Raw genomic sequence first — 14651 nt, forward strand, 5'->3', positions numbered from 1 at the left:
GAATTTGGGTATTTTTATGTAAAAAGGCCTCTCTAAAGTTATAAACTTTAAATTGGGGTTTTTATTTATTTAGCTTGATATAAACTAATAGTTGTAGAATAACACAAGTTTTCAAATGGTAACTGTTTTCAAAGACATCACGTTTTCGCAATAAATGAGATTTTGGAAAATTTATAATGTTTTAAAAGTGATTAGTTTTTAATGATGCATACTTGGAAATGAACAACCCATTTTGGAATCACCGTTTAATAACAAAATGATTAATTGATTTTAAAGATTTCAACAACAACAAGTTTTACGCTAAACACCTCAATGTGACACTGCCAGATTCAACCATAACTCTTAGGCCGAGTTTGGGGTGTTACACTCCGACTATTCGGTAGAGGTCCCAATCTGTGATTGTGCCCTGGCTATAACCTGTCTTCTTTACTTTTGCAAGAATTTTAGCTTGCAAGCACAAAATTGCTATCGTAAAGGAAAAGTCAGCTGGGCCAGAACGTCTAACAGCACAATTCCCCATTTCTCTCAGAATGATTTTTCCCACATCAATGGTCTTTGTCATTAAAATCGAGTACAACAAGACCATTCGCTCTAATGAAATGGTGGTCCCATGTGAAATTGGCATAAGGCTTAACCGAATGAATTAAAACCATACATTCGCTAGTGGTGTTAAATATTCTCTGCGACAAGTGTGAATTCCTTACTTTGACACAGTCCACTTAGAACCTGGAACTGTAAGTTCCTTAAGAATTTCTTGCAGAATTTCAGCATCAATATTTCTCATCAAGGAAGAATATTCATCGTCTTCGAAATCAAGTAATTCAAAGAAATCATTAATAGTATTTGAGCTTATTGGTACCTTGATTCCTCGGATAGAAACTTCTGTTAATTCCTTGAGGTTAAATTTGCATAAAATTCACAAACTAATACCTCATTTGCACTAGGTCTTTTCTCACAAAACAACTCCCAATTGAGAGCTTCAGCAATTTGTTGAATGCGTGCCATGAAACTGATATAGTCGCTTTCTTTCAATGTAAAGTCTTTCTCAGGGTGCATTTGTTGATTTTTTAAAACGCTTTCGTATGTTGCTTTGGCTTCTTCACAGTGAAATTTGTTTTGTGACTCATCAATTTGGGTAGAGGCATGAGTTCTTTTGCGAGGCATGATTAACCTGAACATAAGATGGAAACAAATATTTTCTCAAAAATTTAATTAGTAAAATATTAACAATTTAATAAATTGAAAAATTAAATAAAATTGAAATTTAGGAGAAAATTTGTCTTACCACCTTTATAGACAAATTAAAAACTCAAAGAAAATAAATATAAATAAAAAAATGTCAGTTTAGGGATGGTTGGAGGGTGTCTTGATGGTGTGGTGCGTTAGGTAGGGGTGTTTGGCTACCAAGGGTGCGCACGGGTTTGAAGTAATGCATAGCAGCAGCAGCGCATCCTTGGTGTGAGAAGTTATGTCGGCTGGGCAGCAACTAATGGCAGTGTGGTGTGATGGAGGCTAGTGCACGAGCATGTGCGCTGGAGTAGAACTGGCATGAGTAGTAGTAGCAGCGTGCGTGGGAGCAGGCCTGGTGTAAGCAGAAGTTGCAGTGTGTAGGGTGAGCTACGGGGCGTAAGTGTGTCGTGTGGAGGTGGGCGATGTTGTGGCTAGAGGTTCGAGGCTACGGTACTTGGTGGTTTTTGGATGCTAGGATTGAAGGTGGAATGGGTGAATGGAGGTTGGTTTGATGGATGGCGAATGATAGAGAAGGCTGGTGGAATTTATAGTGAAGAGGGTAGGAGTTCAATTAGAATTCTTATAACAAATTTATAATTAAAATATTATAGTTTTTAATTCTACACAAAGTTAATAACAATTAATAATTAATATGATGCATATCAAATTACTATTTTCTATTAATTTATTGATATAAAACTATTAATCAAAATATGATCAAATTTAAACAAATTGAATTCTATGCAAAGTTGATAATAAATATAATTATATACTAGTTATTATCATCTTATTTATTAAGATTAAATTAAAACATTTATTTTAGATGCCTTTGAAAATATTTACAAAAGAGACATCTAATATTTTATATTTACAAAAGAACAACCAAATTTTCAAAATAATCCAATTAAGTACCTAGCAAGAAAGAAAATTTGAAAATTGAGTTGCAATTAAGACTTGAATCAAAATTGACCCTTTTGTTTGAAAAACTAAAAATTTATTTTTCCATTTAAGGAATAATTTCTCAGAAGATTATGTTAAAATCAGTTCCCAAGAAAGATTGAAGGGGTCACAAGCGGTTCCGCTTAAGTTCCAATCTCCTAGACAGAATTTATGTAAACATACTAATCCCAATCCCAAAAATATACCCTAAATCATTTATTTGAATAAAAAATGAGAAAAATTAAATATTTGATAAAATGAACGAGATTGTATCCTACTCAATTTATCCCCCTAGTAATGTTTTAAGCGCTGAGCATTGACTCGAAAATTACATCCCTTACCTTGAAGTTTGAAAACCCCATATGGGAAAACTTGGTTAATCGTAAATGGACCAGACCAACGTGATTTTAAATTATCTGGAAAGAACCTTAATCTGGAATTGAATAACAAGACTTTCTGACCTGCTTCAAATTCTTGAACTCGAATGTGCTTATCATTCCATCTCTTAAGTCTTTCCTTGAATAGTTTGGCATTCTTGTATGAGAACATTCAAAACTCTTCTAACTCGTTGAGTTGAAGCATCCGTTTCTCTTTAGCAAGCTTAAGATCCAAGTTGAGTTGTTGGATAGCGCAGTAAGCTTTGTGTTCTAACTCTAGGGGCAGATGACAGGCTTTCCCAGAGACCAACCTATAAGGTGACATCCTTAAAGGTGTCTTATATGTTGTCCTGTAGGCCCATAAAGCATCATCTAGTCTTTTGGACCAATCTCGTCGGTTCAGGCAAACTACCTTCTTGAGTATGCATTTGGTGTCTTTTTTTTGCCAATTCAGCTTGCCCATACGTCTATGGATGGTAAGCTATGGTAACATTGTCTTCACTCCATGTTTTTTGAGTCACCATTTCAACCATTTGTTCGCAAAATGGCACCCTTCATCACTGATGATAGCTCTCAGGGTTCCAAACCTTGTGAACACATGCTTCTGCAAAAACTTCATCACTACCTTAGCATCATTTGTCAGATACGCCTCGGCGTCAACCCATTTAGACACGTAGTCTACTACTACCAATACGTACTTGTGACCAAAAGACGGAGGGAATGGGCCAAGGATATCAATACCCCAAACATTGAATAATTCTACCTTAATGATGTTTGTTCGGGGCATCTCGTTTCTGTTGGTAATGTTTCCAATCCTCTGGCATCGATCACAACTTCTTACATAAGCATATGCATCTTTGAATAGTGTTGACCAAAAGAATCTGACTTGCAATACCTTGGCCACAATATATGTACCTCCGAAGTGTCCCCCACTCGGAGCTATGTGGGAATGAAATAAAATCTTATGTACTTCATCTTCTGCCATGCATCTCCTGATCATTTGATCTGCACACTTTTTAAACAAATATGGATCTTCCCTGAAATAGTACTTCACATCGTGAAGAAACTTTTTTCTTTTGATGATACGTCTTAGCAATCGGCATCAAACCACAAGCTAAATAGTTAGCAATATTAGCAAAACAAAGGGTATTATGGACATGTTTTACCTTTAGTATGTGTCCATCTGGGAATGTCTCCTGAATGGGTATAAATGGAGAATTCTTGCGACTCCAATCTGAACAAGTTGTCTGCTACTTGGTTTTCTACTCCCTTTCGATCTTGAATTTCTACATCGAACTCTTGGAGTAGAAGTACCCATGGGATCAATCTTGGTTTAGCATCTTTCTTGGCAAGTAAGTACTTAATTATCGAATGATCCGTGTAGACCGTCACTTTGGTACCTACAAGGTAAAACTGAAACTTGTCAAAAGTAAACACAATAACAAGTAACTTTTTCTTTGTTATCGTATAATTCAATTATGCTCCCATCAGAGTCTAACTTGCATAGTAGATGGGGTAAAAGACTTTGTTCCTTTGCTGGCCCATGACAGCTCCTATCGCGAAGTCAGTTGTGTCACACATCAGTTCAAATGGCAAATCCTAGTCTGGTGTGACAATGATGGGTGCTTAAACTAACTGACTCTTCAAGTCATTGAAAGCTCTTAAGCACTCCTTATCAAATTTGAACATCGTGTCCTTCTCCAATAATTTGCATAGGGGTTTAGTAATTTTAGAGAAGTCCTTGATAAATCTCCGATAGAAACCGACGTGGCCCAAAAAACTTCTAAAACCCTTTACAGATGTTAGAGGCAGGAGTTTCTTAATAACATCTACCTTTTCTTTATCTACCTTGATTCCATGTCTCGTTATCAAATGCCCTAGAACAATACCTTCTCATACCATGAAATGACACTTTTCCCAGTTAAGTACGAGGTTTGTTTCTTTGCATCGCTTTAGTACCTTGGCTAGATTGGCTAAGAAATCATTATAAGTGTCTCCAAACACTGAAAAATCATCCATAAACACTTCCAAATAGTTCTCAACCATGTTAGTAAAAATAGACATCATACATCTTTAAAAAGTAGCAGGTGCATTACATAAACCAAATGGCATGCGTCTAAATGCAAATTTACCGTACGGGCATATTACTGTTGTTTTGTGTTGATCCTCTAGTGCTACTATGATCTGATTATACCCTGATTATCCATTAAGAAAATAGTAATAGTCTAGCCCCGCGAGTCTATCCAACATCTGGTCCAAGAACGGTAAAGGAAAGTGATCTTTCCTAGTCGCCTTTTTCAGCTTCCGATAATCAATACAAATTCTCTATCTCGTAACTATTCTAGTCAGTGTTAATACGTTATTCTCATTCTCAACAACCGTAATAGCTCATTTTATTGGCACGTACTGGACCGAACATAGCCACAAACTATTTGAGACGGGGTAAATTATACCCGCATCTAACCACTTAATTATTTCTTTCATTACAACGTCCTTCATAATGGGGTTCAGTCTTCGTTGTCCATCAATTGTTCCTTTCTCACCATCTTCTAGGATGATCTTGTACATGCATACAGATGGACTAATGCAACGAATATCGGCTATGGTCCTTCCGGTAGCCTTCTTATATTGTTTCAATACTAGGATGAGTTTCTCTTCTTACTCTTCGGTCAATTCCGCTGAAACAATCACAAGCAAAGTAGAAGGATTACCTAAATAAACATATTTTAAATGTGAGGTGAGTACCTTCAGTTCTAATTTAGGTGGCTCTTCAATTGATGCTTTCGGCTGGATGTAATCTCTACTTTTTAACTCTAAAGATTCAAAGCGGGATTGTGGATCAAACCCCCTTTGATTAGCTTCTAGCAAAGCTAAGTATTCCTCTCCCTCTTCATCACTTGGAAGGTCTGATGTCAAAATTTGCTCCAACGAGTCCTCAACGTAGTTGAGTTACCTTTTCATGACTAATTCATCTAAATAAAATACTGTAGAACAATCATCAACTGTGTTAGGAAATCACATTGACTTGAAAACATCAAATGTTACCTGATCGTCTTGAACACGCATAGTAAGCTTGCCTTTTTGCACATCGATAAGGGTCGTTCTAGTTGCTAGGAAAGGCATTCCTAGGATGATTGGCACCTCTTTATCTACTTCAAAGTCTAGAATAAAAAAGTTAGCAAGGAAAATAAACTTATCCACACGTACCAATACGTCCTCGATTTTTCCTTCTAGATGTGCTAAGGATCGATCTGCTAATTGAAGTGTAATCATAGTAGTCTAACTTCACCTATCCCCAATTTTCTGAATATGGACATGGGTATCAAGTTGATGCTCGCACCCAAATTGCATAGTGCCTTACCACAATAAGTTGCTCCAATGTTGCAAGGTATGGTAAAACATCCAAGATCTTTCAACTTTGGGGGTAGTTTGTCTTGAAGATATACACTGCATTCCTTCGTTAAGGCTACCATCTCAAATTCTCCAAATCCTTATTTCTTGGACAGGATTGTAAGAGTATGCCCAAAGATCAATCATGAGATGGTTGTAATAACATACTTGATTTACCATATTTATTAATATAAGGCGTTGCCATTATGATTTTAGTTTCTTTTCTGTGTGTATAAATAAACGGTTCTATAATAATGTCCTTAGGATAATATGATTATTCTTAAAAGATCCTTAGTCAAGTATTATTGCTGACTAGGACAACAATCATGCATTAAGACTAACATGTAGTTGATTGATGATAAAGAGTTGTCATTGATATGAATATGTGTGTTAGAGAAAAACATATTGGACTGACCCACTATGAGTATGTTTATTGGACTATTATGTAATTGTCACAACATTACTCATAGTGATTAATATGTATATGATCCTTAGACTTGAGATCATCATTATCCCAACATCATGAGTTGTATATTTTGGTACAATCAAACCTACACTGTAACTGGTTGTTCTATTAAGACTGGTGTTGTATGTACCACAACCTATGTAGAGTGATATGGTTGATCAATATAGGATAAGTCCCTCCTACATAATGGGAGTAATATCTTAGGCCAATTAATTGAGTGAGACTAGAAATGCATGGCCATGCTCAAATAAGTTCATATGAGATGTCATACTTATTTATATATCATACTCTACTCAAGATATCAAGGAACATGGGATGGACTATGCAAGTGTGACTATTCCGTGACTTGTGTCCATTCCAGAGATAAAGGACTTAAGGATTAAAGCATGAAAGGTTAATAACAAAAAGGTTGTGTCCAATCATGACTTCTTGTAACTTAGGTAGCAATGATGCATTGCTAGACGCCACTCATTGTTTGTAACATTAGAATCGTTCTAGTATTACTGCTAACGTTACAAGAACCCACAGGGTCACACCCTATGGTTGAAATGAACAGAATAAAACATAGTTGGTATTGTGTTTGGTTGTCACATGAATTGAATTAATTATAGAATTAATTTAATTGGGCAATCGAATATCAAACATATTATATGTACAAGGATGTTGTACACATAATGAGAACATGGTTCTATTAATATATGAATTTGGTTCGTATATAAATTTAAATAAATATAGTTTACCGAAATCCTTGTTATAATTAATGTAATTATAGTTTTCGGTTAAAAATATTATTATTATTTTTTATTTTTATTATGTTCGGATAAAAATTTTATGAATTATGATTCATTATATATATACCAATTATAAAAGGGTGAGTAAGTTAGAGTTTTAAAAAAAACTCTAAAAAAAAACTTTGCTTGTGAGGTCTAGCAGCCGTTAAGCAAAGAATTCTCCAAAACAGTTTTGGAGATTTCTTCTGTTCATTGTCAAACTGGGTGGATTACGTAGAGGTTGGAATCATAAAAGGTTGCGGCTTGGTTTGATAGTAGATTAGAATTCTCATTGCCGAGGCATCGTTGTCTACTCAGATTGAAATTACGGTAATTTCAAAACCATTATTTCACCCCGATTCGTTCCTCTACATGGATTTATGGGTTGGATCTTCGGAATTATTTATTATTATTATTTTTTCTGTGCCATGGGGCTACCAACATTCCAACAAGGATATCCTTCATGAATTTAATGTAATTCAGCATTTGTTCAAGTGCTTCTACCAACGAAATGTTGATATGAAGTTGCTTGAGTACATCTAGGAACTTCTTGAACTGGACTTCCTACTTCTGCTTCTGAAGTCTTTGACGGTAGGGTGGTGGAGGATTCTTTACTGGAACTGGTTGGTTCGTCTTCTACGGCAATTCTGCATCTAATGAAGTTGTTGGTTTAACAGAATTAACTGGTTCAGAAGTTACCTTATTGGATTTTGTAGATTCTGGTTCCGGTGAAACTTGAATTTCAACACTCGGTTGAACTTCCATTGAGTCTTGAGCATCAAATGGCTCCTCTTCAATTTCGACAGTGTTGGGCTCTAATGTCTTACCGCTCCTCAATGTCAATGCTTTAGAATGCTCCTTCCCTGGATTTCTTGGATTCTTCATATCACTAGGCAAAACACCTTGTGGACGGTTTCTGAGTTCAGTGGCAAGTTGGCCTACTTGATTCTCCAAATTCCTTAAAGTGGCATCATTCTTTGACATATACGCCTTCAATAGTTTCTCTAAACTATTGTAATGTTTAACTTAGTTGGTTTCCGAACTTGTTGGGTAAAAACATGTGGCTGGGTCGATCTAGGCTGGGCGTAAGTGTTACTGGTTCCAGCCCCTTGGTTACTCCAGGAAAGGTTAGGGTGGTTTCACCAAGATGGGTTATAAAAATTTGATTGTAGTCCTTACCTTTCTCGGTTCTAGTTCTTATTACCCTTGTAATATATGGATTATGGGTTTGATGGACATTCTTTGAACAAATGTCCTTCCCCACAATAAAGACAGGCTATATTCTCAAAGTGATTAGGTGGTTGTGCTGTAAAACTATTAAACCCATTAGTGGTAAATTTTTTAATTATTGAGGAAATCGAAGGTACCTGAGATGCTAGTGAAGTGAGTGGATCAACTTTATGTATTCCAGCGACCCATCTTTCTAATGCTACTCAATTGGTTGGCAATTGATAATTATCGCTGGCAATCCTCTCAATGATTTCATAAGCATCGTTATAAGACATAGAAAGGAGAGCACCGCTAGCAGAAGCATCTACTACCATCCTCATGTGAGCATTGAGACCGTTATAAAACATCTCAAGTTGGATACAATAAGGGACTCCATGATGAGGGAGCTTCCATAATAATTCTTTGTACCTTTCCCATGCCTCATACAAGGACTCATCGTTCATTTGTTGGAAAGTAGTTATCTCGTTCCTCAACTTAGCATTCTTACTAGGCAGGAAATGCTTCATGAGGAATCTTTTTGCTAACTCTTTCCATCTAGAAATGGAATTTGGTGGAAATAAGTTCAACCAGGCTCGAGCTCTGTCCCTTAGCGAATATGGGAATAAATTTAATTGTAGTGCATCTTCGGGTACTCCAGCTAACTTGAAAGAGTCGCTCACCTCCATAAATAGTCTTAAGTGAAGGTGAGGATCTTCGGTAGGCATTCCACTGAATTGGCCCACTGTCTGAAGCATCTAGAACATGACTAGCTTCAGCTCAAATTGTTGTGCCTCGATTTCGAGTCTCCTAATACCCAGATTAAGATCATGAAACACTGGCACGACATACAATCTTAGAGCTCTATCCCTATCATCAGCAATAAGGATAGGATTTTGAGCAGGGTTTGTTCTGTTTCCTTGATTCGGATTTTCAAAGTTCATCTCTTCGATCTTTCTCTAACTTGCTTATCTTCTTCATTGTCGACAAGTTTTTTCAATCTCAGGGTCTACGGGGAGTAAACCGATAATTTGATCAATACTCATAAACACCTAATACAAAACACAGAAAAATAAACCAAACTGCAAAATTCACAAATAATGACTTTTAAAACAGTCCTCGGTAATGGCGCCAAAATCTTGGAACGATGGATGTAACACCCCTAACCCATATCCGTCGTCGAAATAGGGTTACAGAATATTACCGAAAAAACAAAATAGTAAACCATTCAATTCATACATCAAGGCAACATAATCTAATTACAATCAAATACGTTTATAATGTCCCTTAATCAAGCTTTCGAGGCCCTAAAAATACTATAGAAACAGTTCGCGGCCAAATCAAAAACATTGGCCAAGCCGTGTGACTTACACAACTGAGACACATGCCCGTGTCTTAAGCCTATGGACATTGGAAATAGTGACACACAACCGTGTCCATGCCCATGTAACATACTGACATGGGTTACACGGCCAAGCCACACTCTCGTGTGTGGCCATCAAATAGCCTCACACGCCCGTGTGCCAGGTCGTGTGCTAGGTCGTGTAACTGTCTGACTTGCATGGTTTGAACCTACAAAGGACACACAACTGAGACACACACATGTGTCTCAGGCCATGTATACGTACAATGTACCTTAATCAACAAGTTTATTATTCCAAGCTTACTTGGAACCTAAGCATACCATTTACCAACCAAAATACCAATCCAAATTGACTTTATTCATGCCAAAAACATACCAAAATCAACCAAATTTCGTGACTAACCAATGCACCCTTTATGGGTACCACAAGTATACATAAATTTATATCCAAACATAACATCAATTCAACCTACCAATTCATTCAATATAGCACCTATCAACACCAACTCAAACATGCCATATCTTAGCTACTTAACAACCAATTCATCACATACTCTTTTAACCATTCCAAAAAGTATCAAATGCCCATACTAACACATATTGATAAGGCACCGAAAGTACCAAAAGAAAATCAACCAAAGTAATTTGTACAACCAAATTCATATTTAACTATTTACATATCCAAAACATTAATATCATCATTCAACCTATTACATGCCATATAATCTAAAATAAACGTTTCAAAAGCTACCGAATTAAGCTAGATAGTGTGACTTGAGTGTTGATCCGGTCGTCCAACCTTCTGAGTATCTACAATAACAATTTTTAACACAACTAAGCTCAATGAAGCTTAGTAAGTTCGACGTAGTAAATTGATAAATCTTACCGAGGTGAATACAACAAATCAAAAAGTAATATAACAACCATAAAAGTTTCCTATCATCCAAAATCTCAATTGGTAATTCATAACTAATCAATACAAATCCAAAGTATATATGAAAATTTCATCAGAGTTACTCAACAACTTAACCTACCGAGATTTTCAAATCGATGAACGAATTACGGATAAGAGTACATCGTCAATCCAACCAAACACACCAGATGCTCACCTGAGCCAATCCCTCAAACACACCAAAGTTCATAAGAGCTAATCCAACCATCACACCAATGCTCATAAGAGCTAAACCAACCATCACACCAATGCTCATAAGAGCTAATCCAACCATCACACCAAACAAAGAGTATAACACGAGAATTCACGACAAATGCTAAACCTCAGTTTACTTGGGTAATATGCAAAAATATCCCTTCAATACTATCTCCACTCTAAACTACTGAAACACACCAAAACACCACTGCACTCTATCCCACGTTCAAATCAAGCTGAGGATCAAGTTTAATATTAAACCTCAAATTACCATCCATCATCATCAAAAAAGTAAATAAATATATAAATTTTATCATGTTAGACTACACAAAAATTCATTTTGGTGTTAAATTCTAAACGTACAAACTTACTTGGAACAAATTGTAGGAGTTGCAGAAGTTCAAGGACTATTCCATAATTTTTCCTTTTCCACGAGTATCTACGGGATCTTGACATCAAAGAAATAAGCAAACCGAAGCTTTCTTCCCACTCTAGCTATGGCTTTAAGCCATTTGAAGAAGATAATGAGAATGATTTTTTTTTTCATTCTTTAATTTAGCTTAATTTTAATTAAACTTCCATTTATTTACAGAATTGCCATCCAATTCACACTATTTTATTATTTTCCATTTAATTTTCATCCCACTATTCTAATTAAGGCATAATTGTTTCTTAATTCCTCCCCAATTATTATTTAAACCATTTGATCACTTAATTACTATAACTACTATATTTTGCACATTTTACAATTTAGTCATTTTTCATTAATTAACTATCTAAACGTTAATATTTTCAAACCAAATTTTAATATGACTTTAATAACTCTATAAATATTCTAAAAATAATAATTACGAATTGATACGATGGAAATTTGTTGTCCCGAAACCACTGTTTCGTCACCACTGAAAATCAGGCTGTTACGAATCTCCCCCCTTAGGAAATTTCATCCTCGAAATTGTTACCTAAAAATAGATTCAGATATTGTAGTCTCATTGATTCCTTGGTTTCCCTGGTAGCTTCTGCTGAACCATGAAGATGTTGTTAGAGTATGACCAAATATCAATCATGAGATGGTTGTAATAACATACTTGATTTATCATGTTTATTAATATAAGACGTTACCATTATTATTTCAGTTTCTTTTCTGTGTGTATAAATAAATTGTTTTATAATAATGTCCTGAGAATAATATGATTATTCTTAAAAGGTCTTAGTCAAGTATTATTGTTGGATAGGACAACGATAATGCATTAAGACTAACATGTAGTTGATTGATGATAAAGAGTTGTCATTGATATGGAGTGTCAGAATCGATGCATGAATATGTGTGTTAGAGAACAACATATTGGACTGACCCGTTATGAGTATGTTTCTTGGATTATTATGTAATTGTCACGACATTACTCATAGTGATTAATATGTATATGATCCTCAGACTTGAGATCATCATAATCCCAACATCGTGAGTTGTATATTTTGATACTGATCAAACGTATAATCGTGAATCGGTTGTTCTATAAAGGCTGATGTTGGATATACCACAATCTATGTAGAGGGATATGATTGATCGATATAGAATAAGTCCCTCCTACATAATGGGAGTAATATCTTTGGCCACTTAATTGAGTGAGACTAGAAATGCATGGCCATGCTCAAATAAGCTAATATGAGATGTCATACTTATTTGTATATCATAGTCTACTTAAGATATCCAGGAACATGGAATGGACTATACAAGTGTGACTATTCCATGACTTATGTTCCATCCAGAGATAAAGGACTTAAGGATTAGTACATGAAAAGATTAATCATAAAAAGGTTATGTCGAATCATGATTTCTTGTGACTTAGGTAGCAATGATGCATTGCTAGGTGCCACTCATTGTTTGTAACATTGGAATCATTCTAACATTTACTGCTAACGTTACAAGAACCTACAGGGTCACACCCTATAGTTGAAATGAACGGAATAAAACATAATTGGTATTGTGTTTGGTTGTCGCATGAATTAAATTAATTATAGAATTAATTTAATTGGGTAATCAAATATCGAACACATTATATGTACAAGGTTGTTGTACACATAATGAGAATATGATTTTGGTTCTATATAAATAAATATAGTTTACCGAAATCTTTATTATAATTTTCGTTTTTTTAAACATTCTTATATATATTTAATTTTTAAAAACCCTAAAAAAAGATATAAAATCTCGTTTTTCTTTGCTCGGTGAGTCTAGCAGTCGTAAAAGCAAAGTCTTCTCTAAAACTGTTTGGGGATTCCTTCCGTTCATAGTCAACTGGCTGGATTTAATAGAGGTCAGATTCATCAAAGATTGCGGCTTGGTTCGATAGTAGATCAGATTACTCATTGCCGAGGCGTCGCTGTCTACTCAAAATCACCCTTCGGTAATTTCGAAACCCTTTTTCACCCCGATTCGTTCCTCGCACATGGATCCATGGTTAGGATCGCCGAGTATTTTATTTTTCCGCTGCACCGTATGGGTACCGATGTTCCAACAGATGTCACACGACTTTTACTAACGGCACTCATTTGTTTCGCTGATCTTTGACTTTTCGAGCTAAAATTCTCACTGGTTGCTCCGACTACGTTAAGTTCAGCTGTAGCTCAATCTCACTATGAGGAATCTCATGCAAAGGATCAGATCTGTACTATCTCAGCATCTATACGTGGATTACATTATGGATTTTCTCGAGTTCAGAGGGCAAAGCTAATCTATAAGCTACAGGGCCGATTCTTTCAATAATCTCATATGGTCCTATAAATCTCGAACTCAGCTTTCTTTTCCTGCCAAAACGCAACACTTTCTCCCACAGAGAAACTTTTAAGAATACTCGACCGCCAATCGCAAATTCTATGTCTTTTCTTTTCAGATCTGTGTATGATTTCTGACGATTGGATGCAGATTTCAAACAATCCTGGATAATCCAAACTTTGTCTTCAGTTTCTTGGATCAAATCAATTCCCACCATTTTGGATTCACTTAATTCAGACCAATATAACGGTGTTTTATACTTTTTTTCCATAAAGAGCTCCAAATGGTTCCATTTTGATACCGGATTGATAATTGTTATTATAAGTGAATTCAGTTAACAGTAGGTACTTTTCCCAGATACCTTCAAATTCGAGTATACAACATTTCAGCATATCTTCCAAAATCTAAATTACTCATTCAGATTGCCCCTCAGTCTGAGGATGAAATGTTATGCTAAAATTAAGCTTTATGCCTAGTGCTTCGTGAAGTTTACTCCAAAATCTTGATGTAAATCTCGGATCTCGATATGATATAATAGATGTCGGAACTCCGTGTAATCTCAGAATCTCATATACATATAGTTTCGCTAATCTCTCAAGTGAGAAGTTTGTTCTGGCCGGAATAAAATATGTCAATTTAGTCAATCTGTCAACAATCACGCAGATCAAATTTTTCTTTCTCGAAGTTACAGGTAAAGCAGATACGAAATCCATCATGGCTCGCTCCCACTTCCATTTAGGAATCATAACAAGTTGTAGTAAACCCGACGGTACATGATGTTTTGCTTTCACCTACTAACAAATCAAACATTTAACTACAAATTCACAAATTTCTCGTTTCATACCCGGCCACCAATACATCTGTTTCAAATCACAATACATCTTTGTGCTATCCAGATGAACAACGTATTACTGTGAGCTTTAGAAAGAATATCACGTTTCAATTCTAAATTAATTGAAACGCAAATCCTATCATGATAACACAATG

At 35.7% G+C, this 14651-nt stretch overlaps 1 non-coding gene across 1 annotated transcript; it reads left to right on the plus strand.

Moving 5' to 3' along the window:
* Window positions 1-8771: 8771 nt before the first annotated feature.
* LOC128040780 (small nucleolar RNA R71) lies at window positions 8772-8878 on the plus strand. The gene has a single exon (XR_008195586.1). It is a non-coding gene; the product is annotated as a small nucleolar RNA R71 (small nucleolar RNA).
* The last annotated feature ends 5773 nt before the right edge of the window (window positions 8879-14651 follow it).

Source organism: Gossypium raimondii, chromosome 4 (genome assembly GCF_025698545.1).
Source record: "Gossypium raimondii isolate GPD5lz chromosome 4, ASM2569854v1, whole genome shotgun sequence".
Taxonomy (NCBI): domain Eukaryota; kingdom Viridiplantae; phylum Streptophyta; class Magnoliopsida; order Malvales; family Malvaceae; genus Gossypium; species Gossypium raimondii.